General features: G+C 48.9%; 1 protein-coding gene across 4 annotated transcripts in view; it reads right to left on the bottom strand.

The window, feature by feature from the left end:
• TNS3 (tensin 3) overlaps positions 1–12,698 on the bottom strand; it is a 358,050-nt gene that overhangs the window by 335,638 nt on the left and 9,714 nt on the right. The window contains exon 1 of one of the 4 annotated variants that reach the window (XM_058296655.2): positions 10,891–10,962. The exons of 2 other annotated variants lie outside the window; for them this stretch is intronic. The gene's annotated coding sequence lies outside the window, so the exon portion shown is untranslated. Of the gene's footprint in view, positions 1–10,890; positions 10,963–12,698 lie in introns of those variants that run through there. One more of the 4 variants, XM_058296656.2, reaches the window with a different exon arrangement.

Genomic DNA, 12,698 nt, shown 5'->3' with positions numbered 1-12,698 from the left:
CCGATGGTGGCCACGGCTCACAGCCCCCAGTGGCCCCGGCTCAGCCCGATGGTGGCCACGGCTCACAGCCCCATGGCGGCCCCGGCTCAGCCCGACAGCAGCCCTGGCTCACAGTCCACTGTGGCCCCAGTTCACAGTCCCACGGCAGCCACGGCTCACAGCCCTAACAACCCTGGCTCACAGTCCACTGCGGCCCCAGCTCAGAGTCCCACTGTGGCCCCGGTTCGCAGCCCCATGGCAGCCCCGGCTCAGCCCCACAGCGGCCACGGCGCAAAGCCCTGGCGACCCAGCTCACAGCCTGCTGGCAGATTCAGGAGAGACTCTGAGCCAGAACCCCCAGCGCAGCCTGGTCTGAACTGCTGACCCACAGACACTGTGAGATCATCTACATTTGCTGCATCAAGTCACTGACTTACAGGGTAATCTGTCATAAAGCAAGAGATAACGGATACACTAATCTAATTACACATCATGATGAAAAACTCCTTGAATATCCACAGAATAACAGACACACACCAAGCTCCACTTGCTATTAACATCCGCCCACTTCTGCTAATCCCCTGACAGTCAGAACATTTCGATGTTTCTTTGAGAGGAAACATGGCATGGAGGTGGTACACATGGTTCTAGCTTGGCCCGGCCACCAACCAACCAGGGCGGCTTACGCAGCAAACCCTTTAATAGCGTGTCTTCACGCACACATTTTTGCACACTCTCCATGCCAGATGCTGTACTGGGGATATGGAAATCATGAAGACACAATCTCCAACCTTTAGGAAACTGCAAACTAGCCAGAGAGCCACGCCTGTGACCACATAATGCCACATGGCAGATGCCCTGGTAGAGGGACGCTGTGGAGGAGGAAGGGGCTAGGACACACCTGAGTCAGGGGACAGGGGGGCCTGCATGTCTACACTTGCCGTGGGCAATGAAGAGGCAGAGTGGGGAAGGCCCTCCTGGAGGAGAGGCCAGCAGGGATGGGGACCAGCTGGGGACGTCCAGGGCATGGGGCGAGACGGGAGGGGAGACTGGAAAGGCTCCTTGGGACACGCACACGGGCTGCTTGAGGTCAGCAGGACTTCATGCTGAGGGCACTGGGGAGCCATGGAAGGACGTGAAGCAGGGGTGACTCAACCAGATGAACATTTTAGGAAGAAGAGAAGATCAAAGCAGGGCAAGGCAGGGAGGATAGGGGAGGAGCAGAAGTGGGGCGCTGGAAGGCAGGCTTGGAGGGGGCATGGCAGAATGTCTGGATTGGGTCCTTTGTGGACCCCAGAAGATCCTGTTCTTAAAGCAAACCCATTCCTGTGCCTGTGAGCCTACTGTATGTGGTGGGACCTCTGCTTAGCTTCAGTTAAGGGACCTTCTGGTTAGACCGCTTTTGATGAGATCGCTTCAGCGAGGCGCCTCTGATTAGCTGTGGGACCTCTGATTGGACTGAATTCAGCTGGGGGCCTGTGACTGCGGCATGACCCAGGGTGGGCCTGGACCCCCTTCCGGGAGCCCTTTATAAACAGGAGAAATCTGCAGACACACACAGAGAAGGAGACACACACAGAGAAGGAGAGCCGCCATGTGACCGGCCCCAGGGCTCCAGGATCACCTACAGGGCAGAAAGACAGAGAATCCCCAAGGGGCTAGGAGAGAGGCCCGAGGCTGGGATCAGCCGAGCAGCCCAAAGCTGGAGAGATGAGCCATATGCCTGCCCGCCCACAGCTGAGCTAGGGAAAGTCCTAACCCCTGATCTCACCAATGACCCTATTTGGAAATAATATCACTGAACATGTAATTAGTTAAAATGAGACCAGTGGGGGAAGCAGATGTGGCTCAAGCAGTAGGGCTCCCGCCTACCACATGGGAGGTCCCAGGTTCGGTTCCTGGTGCCTCCTAAAGACGACGAGCAGGACAGAGAGCTGGCCCAATAGGCTAGCACAGCGAGCTGACACAACAAGATGATGCAAGAAGGAGACCAAGGAGACACAAAGAGGAAACACAATGAGAGACACAACAAAGCAGGAACGGAGGTGGCTCAAATGATTGAGTGCCTCTCTCCCACATGGGAGGTCTTGGGTTCAGTTCCTGGTACTTCCTAAAGACAAGACAAGCACTTAATGAATGGACACAGAGCAGACAGTGAGTGAAACAATGAGGGGAGGGGGAGAAATAAATAACTAAAATAATTCTTTAAAAAAAAAAATCAAACTAGTGGGCCCTAATCCATTATGACTGGGGTCATTATAAGGAGAGGAAATTTGGATAGATACTGTAGCAGTTTGGCATTATTTATGAATTCCAAAAATAGATACTGGATTATATCTATCAACTGGTCTGGGCATATTAGGCTGTTTTGGATTCAAAGGTTTCAGTTTTACTTGATTAATTAATAATTAAAGTTTTGATTAGGCCACGTCAGTAGGATGTTCAGTCTCTGCCCACCAAGGGGGTGGGGACTCACAGAGAAAACGACAAGGCACAGGAGTTAGTTGGAATTTTGACCTGGAGCCCAGGAAGTAAGCATACACAGGAGCAGAGCAGCTGAGCCAGGAGAGACTCAAGCCCCGAGAAGAGAGGAACTCAGGAAGCCTGAACTCTCACAGACGTCGGAAGCCATCCTGCTCCAACACGTGGCAATAGACTTTGGTGAGGGAAGTAACTTACGCTTTACAGCCTGGTAACTGCAAGCTCCTACCCCAAATAAATACCCTTTATAAAAGTCAACCAATTTCTGGTATTTTGCATCAGCACCCCCTGTGGCTGACTAATACAGACACAAACAGAGAGAAGGAGAATTAAGCCATGTGACAGAGGCAGAGCTCGATGTATGCCGTGGAGCACAGGCATACCACTGCTAAAACCCTTCAGACTTCAGACAACACCATGAGTCAGACTTCAAGCACCCAAAACTGTTCAAGCAAAAATTTGTTGTTTTAATCCACCCAGTGTGTGGTACTTTGTTACAGCTACTCCAGGAAGACAGTGTTTGGTGCTGGAAAATGGAGTGCTGCTATATCAAATACCTAAAAATGAGGAAGTAATTTTGGAATTGGGTTGGGGCTGGAAGAATTTTGATGCCCTTGATAGAAAAAACACCTACATTGCCTCGAAAAAACTGTTGTTAGAAATACAGATGTTAAATGTGCTTCTGAGGAGGCCTTGAATGAAATAATGAACATGTTATTGAAACTGGAAGAAAGGTGATTCTTATTACAAAGTAGCAGAAAACCTGGCTGAATTATGTCCCAATGTTGGAGAGAAAGCAGAACTTTTAATAAATGAACTTGAACATTTAGCCAAGATTTCCAAGAAAAGCAAAGAAGGAATCATCTAGTTTCTCCTCACTGCTTAATGTAAAATGCAAGAGGAAAGAGATAAATCGAGGAATGATCTGTGAAGCAAAAAGGAGCCAGAAACTGATGCTTTCAAAAATGTGCAGCCTATCCCAACAGCTTGCTCTGGAAACCGGGCGGAGGCTGTGCCTGGACAACCATTGCTAAAGATGAGGCATCAACTGGTGGATCCAGTCAACCATCTCAGAAGAAGCCAGGAGCAGAGGGTGAGCTGTCCAGGAAAGACATGTGAGGAACCACCTGTCTGATGGCATGGACCCCCACATACTACACAGAAGGCTGACAGGGAGTCTGAGAATTTTGTGTCAACAAAAGCACTGCCAGACTGGACTGAAAGGGACAAGAATGGGACAAAATGAGAAAAAAAAAAGTGATTCTAAAGGTGGAGCCATAGATGCAAAGTTCTGGCCATTGAGACCTCCTGGGGCCAAGAGAAGGCAGTCACCACTCTGGGGTCCTCTCTGCTCCGAGACAGCAAGCTCACCGCCCTGGGCAGGCCGGCTGCTCCCGCAGGCCCGGAGGAGAACCCACCAGGTCCCAGATTATTCCCAGGCCTTGGAATCTAATGGGATTTTCCTTGTGGGGTTTTGGACTTGCTTGGGACCCATGGACCTTTTTTCCCTCCAATAGTCCCCCCCAGGAATAGGAGAATCTACCTTCTGCATGTCCCATCAATACACTCTGGAAGCAGATAACTTGTTTCATAGTTTGACAGGCCCACAGATAAAGAGAAATGTTCCCCCTTCATGGATTGTACTGACAGTCGATTCAGATGATTTAGAAGATGCGATTTTGGACTTGAAGTTGATGCTGGACGGTTTAAGACTTTGGGGCATGTTGGGATGGGGGTGAATGCATTTTGCACACGGGAAGGAGATGAAATTTGGAGGTCAGAGGAGGACTGGTATGGATTGAACTGTGTCCCCACAGAAGATATGCTCAAGTCTTAACCCCTAGTCTCACAAATGATCCTTTTTTGGAAATAGGATCTTTGAAGATATAATTAGTTAAGATGAGACTAATCAGGATTAAGGTGGGCCCTTGTATTAGTTAGCCAAAGGGGTGTTGGTGCAAAGTACCAGAACTCTGTTGGTTTTACAAAGAGTATCTATTTGGGGTAGAAGCTTACAATTACCAGGCCCTAAAGTGTCAACTCAAGGTACCATTAAGAGGTACTTTCTCACCCAAAGCAATGGCCACGTGTTAAGCAAGATGGCGGGCGATGTCTGTGATGGTTCAGCCTTCCTCTTCCTTTTCAGGCTCCGTGGTCCCAGCTTCTTCTGAGCCCAGCTGTAGGCTGGCACAAGGCTTGGCTCTCTCCCCAGGGCTCATTTCTTTCTGGGCTCAGCTGCCCTGTTCTCTCCGCAAGGTCAGCTGGAGACTACAAGGCTCATCTCCCTTCTCAGGGCCTCTGCCGTGCCTATGGAGCCATTTCTTTTCCTCTGTTCTTCTCCTGTGTGCCCACTTCCATGTGAGTGTCTGTTCTATCAGCCCAAGGGGGCAGGGACTCAACGCCGAGTCACACTGTAATGACATGCTTGAATCAAAGCCCTAATCTTAACATAATTTAATCAGACATCTCAGCTGAATCTAACACATTCAAGGGGTTATCACGCCCAAAGAACAAACCGGTTTACAAACACAGTATCTCTTTCTGGAATTCGTCAGTAAGATCAAACTGCCAGAGACCTCATCCAATGTGACTGGGGTCCTTATAAAGATAGGCAATGTGGGTACAAGACAGCCGTGGCACAGGGGTGGACAGCCCTACAGACATCGGCAGGGACAGCCTGCCCACGCCCTGGCTTGGACTTCCGGTTGCCAGCGCCGAGACAGTAGGCTTCTGTGGCTTCAAGCGGGCTGGCGGCCTTTGCTCCACCGCCCTAGGAAGCGAAGATGAGCAGGGGAGGCAGAGGGCCCCGAAGGCGAGGACGGAGGCAGCCAGGTCAGCCGGCTGCGTGCCCCGGAGGGGCAGCCTGGCTGCTCCTCTATAAAAACCAACAAATTTCTGGTATTTTGCATCAGCATCCCTTTGGCTAATATACTCAGTAGCTTAAAAAAAAAAAAAAATCCACATACATTTCCACACTTACTCTTGCAACACTCATCACTGTACGCCTTCAAGTGTCAACCACTGGACATTTCCAGGAGCACAGGGGGCTGAGCTGGTGCCAACCTCTGATTCCAATCTCACAGAAAATAGGAATAAAATGCTAGGTCACCAAGTGCCTAAAGAGTAAAGGTAAATTAATCTGAGATGGAAAACGAAGATGAAACAGGACAGTCAGGGCAATGTGAGAAACTTGAGCCAGCCTGGCCCGGGAAACTGGTGAGGGGTATTAAAACGCTCACCCAGGAGTACAGACCCGACATAGCCCCTGGCAGCTCAGGGGAGCATCAACCACTCTGCAGATGACCCCCGGACTTGAAAAGAGAAGAAGGCGCTCGTAGCCCTTCTACAGCTTTACTGAGAAGAAGGAAAATGACCCCTCAAGATGTTACCAACTTGGCCTGCACAGCCATGGGGGCAGGATCTGAACTTACGTCACCTATAACAGGAACCTCTGAGTTGGGATGATAAATAAAAACAGGGGCAGGACCTCTGAAATCCCGGGCTCTGGAGAGAGGCTCTTCCAACCCAGGGCATGTAGCATGCCTGCAGAATCAAAAAGCCCACTGAAGATGAGCTCAAAGCTCATTCCCACCTAAGGGAAGGAACAGCAGGCGAGTCAACAGAAGAGTTCGCATCCCAGGAGCAGGAGAGAACTGAGCAACGGCAAAGTGAAGACAAAAGTTAAGTGTGCTCCTATTGACTCTCAAGAGAATGCAATGTAATCGAACAGTAACCTACAGCAAATGTAACTCGGCAGGGAGGTTGGGAGGAGAAAACATATTCTGGACCTCTGGAGAAATAACTCAATCGGTAATAGAAATTGCACGATTCTCAGAGCATCTAGAAGTCCTTCGCCAACTACTTTAATATCATATGAGATAATATATAAATAGATATAAAATGATGCCTTGGGAAAATTCAGATACTTGGCAAGGTATTGTAATATGGATTATCCATGTCTTATTTCCTTCTGTTGGCACAGATAACTGAAATTTGAATTTTTAAAAATTATTTAAACCTTTTCATCTCAGTGGTATACTCCTCCCAAAAGAAGTTTAACAACCTAAACAAATGGAAATACATGCCATGTTCATGGATTGGAAGACTAAGTATTATGAAGATGTCAATCCTACCCAAACTGACTCAATCCAATACCTCTCAGAATTCCAACAGCCTACTTTACAGGAATATAAAAGACAATTACCGAATTTATTTTAGAATACCAAGCATTCTAAAAAAGAAGACTAATGTGCAAAGAATTTCCCTCCCTGACCTTGAAACATAATACGAAGCTACAGTGGTCAAAACAGCATGGTATTGGCATAAAGAGAGACACATCAATTGATGGAATAGAATTGAGAGTCCAGAAATAAACTCTCACTTCTACAGCCAGCTGGATTTTGACAAACCTACTAAGTCCACATCACTGGTATAAAACAGTTTCTTCAACAAATGGTGCTGGGAGAACTGGATAACCATAGCCAAAGAATGAAAAAGGACCCCTGTCTCACTCCCTATACAAGAATCAACTCAAAATGGATCAAAGACCTAAAATAAAACTACTAGAAAAATCTGTAGGGAAACATCACAGAGATCTTGTGGTAGGTAGTTTCTTGGACCTTACACCCAAAGCACATGCAACAAACAAAAAATAGATAAATGAAACCTCCTCACAATCAAATACTTTCACACCTAAACGACTTTGTCAAAAGGGTGAAAAGGCAGCAACTCAATGGGAAAAAATATTTGGAAATCACATACCTGATAAGGATTTAATATCCAGGATATATAAAAAAGATGCTACAACTCAACAATAAAAAGACTAACAACCTTATTGAAAAACAGAAAAAAGGCAAAAGATTTGAATAGACATTTGTCCAAAGAAGACAGACAAATGGGAAAAAAATACATATATATGAAAAAATGTTCAACATCACTAGCAATTAGGGAAATGGAAATCAAAGCTAAAATGAGATATCATTTCATACCTATTAGACTGGCCACTATTAAAAAATGAGAGAATACTACAAGTGTTGGAGAGGGTGTGAAGAGATAGAAATACTTATTCACTGTTTGTGGGAATGCAGAATGGTGCAGCCACTGTGGAGGACTGTTTGGCAGTTCCTAAGGAAGTTGAATATAGACTTGCCACATGACCCTGCAATACCACTACTGGGTATAGACACAGAAGAACTGAGAGCAGTGACACAAACAGACACCTCCACACCGATGTTCATAGCAGCATTATTCACAATAGCCAAAAGTTGGAAACAATTCAGGTGTCCATCAACTGACTAATGAATATACAAATTGTGGTGTGGGGTATATACACGATGAAATGTTATGTAGCTGTAAGAAGAAATGAAGTCGTGAAGCATGATGAACGTGACACTATGTTGAGTGAAACAAGCTGGATACGAAAGGACAAATATTGTACAAATGAGCTATTATGTACTAAATTATTGTATAAACCCATGGAGCTAATTAATTAGAATATAGGTTACCAGAAAATAGAATGAGGGTAGAGAATGGAAAGCTGAGGGTTAACCCATGCAGAATTGGTGAAAAGGATGTGTGTTCATCTTTGGAAATGAGTAGAAAAGGTGAAAGTACAACATAGTGTTTGTAACTAGCAGTGCTATTATAGGGGTATGACAGTGGTTGAAAGGAAAAGTCTAAGGTCATTTATATTACTAAAAGGAAAGCTAAAGAATGTAACATGGGACTATATAGCATATTAAAACCTCATGTGAAATATGAATATGGGTAATATTGCATATATGACTGTTTTTCTTTGAAACTGAACAAATGTATATTAAGTTTTCTTTTTGGAGCAATGAAAGTGTTCTAAAATGTTTTGTGGTGGTGAATCTACAACATTGTGATTATACTAAAAGCCACTGATTATACAGTTTGGATAGACTATATGGTGTGTGAATATATCTCAATAACACTGCTTTTTTTTAAAAAAAAAAAAAAGGTTAAGAAAGTCTTGGAAGTAGGTGTTTAACTGGACTGGAGTGTATTCATTTTTAATACTGAAAATTCAACAAGGTTAAAATGCTTCCTACTTTTATCTTAATTGCTTTACCAAATTAGCTGATTGAATTTTTGTCACTTAGACAAAAATAAAATGTTTATTCTAAGTTTGTTAAAAAAGCTAGTGTGCTTGAAGTTATAAGAGAGAGAAAGGAAGAAAGAGAACCAGTGGTAAGGAAGCAGGGAAGTATGAGAAAAGAAAAACCAGGATTTGAAAAAAGAACCAAATCGAGCTGCTGGAAACCAAAAACGTAGTCCTGGATTAAAAGTCCGAAGAGCAGGACAAACAGCAGTTTAGAAAGAGCTGATGAGAGAATTAGTGGGGTGGAGAACACATCTGAGGAAACAAGGCAGGATGCAGCAGAGAGAGAGATGAAGAGGTGGAAAACACGAACAGACAGTTAAAAGCCAAGCGAGAGAGATGAGAAGAGGAATTCCAGAAGGAGAGATGAAAGTGCATGCAAGAGAAGAATAGTCACAGCGGCTGCGAATTTTCCAGAACTAAATTACCAAGCTGAATACAAATAAATAAGTCACACCTAGGGCATCCAGGACAAAGGAAATATCTTCCAAGCTACCAGAGAGACAGGACATATTATCGACAAAGTAAGACAATTAAACTAATGGGAGACTTCACACCAGCAACGAGAGTCCCCTCACCCCCGGGACGCACTGGCCCCTCACCCCCGGGACGCGCTGTCCCCTCTCCCTGGAACACGCCACTCCCTTTCCCTGGGACCCACTGTCCCTTCTCCAGCGACACATCACACATGTCAGGAGAGGAGAAGAGATGTCCATTTTGGTTTACCTCCCATCTGCCTGCTTATTTTAGCATCTAAAATCTCTTTCATTCCACTGAGGTTTCATAATGAGCAGGTTCCTCTGTTCATCCTCTAGAAATACCACACAAAGGCAGAGGAATTGGTATGTTCCTAGATTACTCAACAGCAAGAAAGCAAACAACCAAACAAGCCACTGAAAATAGAAATGCCTGCAAAACCATCTTTTCCCAGGCAGATCCAGAGACCAGGCTTATGAGAAACTCTCAGCCCTGTGGGAAGATACCTCGTCACCCACAGATCTGCTTCCCTCCCTCCCACCCAAGATGAATGTGTGGGTTTACGGTTTCAGCAAGACTTTCATCAAGCCTAACTACGGAAGACAGATGGGTTTTCAGTCCAAGATTTCTTCCTGACTTTTCCTGAGAAACTTGTCCTGAAGGATAAAAAAACACATCTGTATCTCTCCAAAGACTGTCATCCAACTCAGAAACACATTCAGGACGGTTCAAGATGATGGGGAAAAAAAATGTGTTTTGAAGAATCAATAAATTATCCTCCTCTTTCACCACCCAAGGAAAACAGAAACAGAAAATCATCCAGGGGGAGAGAAAGCTTTTCGGAATGTTGACTCAAGGGCCTGGTACAAAAGACCATAATCTACTGCAGTGGCGGAGATGACCTTGTGGGGTTTTTGCTCCCCTGACAGATCAGAAGGTAAAATCCCCACGCTTCCCTCCACCAAGTCCTCGGTGAACCTGGAGGGCCCTCCCTGGGGACTCATTTCTCTTTGTAGTCCATGAGGCGACACGAGGGGCAGGTTCAAAACAGAAATTCTTGGCATCTACCCTGGACCCACGAACTAGGGTTTCTGAGGGTACAGGTCAGGAATGAGCTTTTTCAAACGGCTCCCACCCCACCCTGCGGTTGCACTATTCCAAAAACGTTGAGAACTGCCGGTGCAGTCGGCAGCCACGTGGGTTTGAAGTGGGTGGGCTGCGCCAGACAGCGGCCCCGAGTCCCACTAAAGAGCACGGCCCTCAGCGCAGCACCCTTCCTCGACGGAGGGAGGAAAGATGCTGAGCCCGGGACATCTTCTTCTCCTGGAGAAAAGGGAAGCTAGCTGAGCCCTCTAGGGGCATGGCAAAAAGAGAGGAAAGCCAACCCAGAGGGAAAGACCGCACAACCGGAGCATCTGTATTCTGGGACAGAAAAACACCCGGAGCGCATCCACACCCTAAAAATCCAGGAGTTCACAATGACAGCGAGGCGTTGGCCACCTTCAAAAGCTGCGAGGCAGCCAACACAAGCAACAAATCACGGGCTTATCCCACCTCCACCTACCGACTCGTAGGTAGGGGCGGCGCCTCTCTGCGGCTCCCACAGCAGCTTCCCTAAGCCTGGCACGTGCTCACTGAGCGTCTGGTCAATCCGTAGGGTGAGAAGCCTGCCCTCCACGCCCGGCCTAAGCACCCCCGCAGGCCGAGGGACGCAGGCAGTCCGGTTTCCCAACAGAGCCTGCCCATCCGTCCAGAGGGTGACGCTGCCCAGGTCAGACGGCTTTCCCCACACCCTGGCAGTTAAAGACATTTCCCGCAATTCTCAGACCTACCGCTGCCCCGACGCCGTACAAGCCCGGGACGGGGAGCTCTTCACCGGGGCGCAGACTGCTCCGGCCGCTCGCCCTGCTTGCGCTAACAGTGGCTTCCCCTCAAGAGGCCTCCCGGTGCACCTTGCTCCTGGGCCAGGAAGACCTTGGGGTGGAGGACGGGAACCAGGTTGATCCTGCTTGCCCCAAGGCCACTGCGAGGAGCGGCCGCAGAGGACCGAGCAGAAGCGCTGGGCAGCCGGGCTCCCCGCTCCCCGGGAGGCGACGACCCTTGAGAGCAGGGAGGGCGTCCCAGCTACCTGGCCACCCCGCAGCTGGGCCAGACGCCGCCTTCTCCAGGTGCAGCACCTGCACCAGTCTCACGCTTAGCTCGACTCCTCCCCGCCTCTTATGCTCCCACGTGACCCCTAGAGAACCTCTACTTCCCAAAGTCCCTGAGCTGTTGGCCCATCTGGGACAGAACTGGTCATCGGACGCAGAGCCGCCCGCCACAAGCCCGGAACGTGGGAGAAGACGCACCACTTCCTTGACCGAATTCTTGCGAATGGGGCAGTCGGCCAAAGCCCCTCTGCGTTACTCGAGGTTAGATGCTGACGCTGTAACTGAAGCTCCCCCGAGAAAAGCGCGGCAAACCTCCCGGCGCCTGCTGCCGCCAGGGGCCTGGAGTGGGGGGCTGGCGGCAGTGCGAGGGGTCACCCTGAGAACTCGAAGCCGGGCCCCCGGCAGGCCCTCCCCAGCTCTGCAACCTTGGCCAAGGCACAGCCTCTCTGAATTCCCGGATCCTCAACTTAAAGTGGAGACCCAGGGGGCTTTTCCGGGTGCTGTGACAAGGGGGGGGCTGTAAGGAGCCTGGGCATGAGCAGACACCCATCGACACACACCCCCTCCTCTTTGCACCGGGGCTCAGGAGCCAAGACTTGGCTGAGTGGGGTGGGCTGCGGTCAGCCCCTGCCTGCTCTGGGCAGGCACCTTGACCTTGAGGGGCCGTAAGACCCGGGCGCAGCGCCCCCGGCTGGTGGTCCCACAGACGGCCCGGGTGGCCTGCCCTGAGGAGACCCAGGCCCCCCCGCATCCGGTGACAATCGCCACATCTTGCCCGTTCGCCCATTTCATCTCCATCCTCTCAGCAGCCCTGAGGCGTGGGCAGGGCAGGGGCGGGGGTGTAACCGGCCCCTTTTCAGAGACCAGGACCTGCGGTCACAGCTCACAGCTGGCCGCCCCCACCCCACGGGGCCCGGGGGCGCCCCCTCCTCTCCTGCCCCCTGGCAGGCCCCTGGAAGGCAGCAGGCTCCAGGATGTCCTGTCCAAAAGTTCTCAGCGATCCTCAGGGGAGCTCCAGTTGTAACACAGCACTTCAACCCGAAACCACAAAATAAACACATGTGATTTACGGACCCAACGTCCAATTCGCAGGAATGCTGAAAAATAAATCACGAGGCTTCTGAAGTATTCCAGGCTTGCAGTGGGCAGGTCCCAGTTCTATCCCCAGACAAGCAAATATCCCAGGGCCTCTGGGGTCGGAGTTTCTCTAGGGGAGACGTGTGAGAAGTAAATGCAAGTCCAGGCCTTGGAAAGAGGTTGAGGCTGAAATGCCGGCTTCAGTGCCAAAACACCGGGATGGGAAGTCCAGCTCCATCGCTCGCCACTTCCCAAGCTTTGAGATACCCCTTTAGAATTTTCAAGACTCAATTTTCTTATCTATATAATGGGGTAATAAGACTTTCTTCCAAAGGTACCGTGCAGTTTCAAAGCTTTCAGGGGCACATAAAGCCGCTCACAAACCCCGAGCCTCCTCACTTTTTCTTAAATAG

The sequence above is a fragment of the Dasypus novemcinctus genome, chromosome 5, assembly GCF_030445035.2.
Source record: "Dasypus novemcinctus isolate mDasNov1 chromosome 5, mDasNov1.1.hap2, whole genome shotgun sequence".
NCBI lineage: Eukaryota > Metazoa > Chordata > Mammalia > Cingulata > Dasypodidae > Dasypus > Dasypus novemcinctus.
Note: the sequence above shows the minus strand (reverse complement) of the source record. Positions and strands in the feature narration are given on the sequence as shown.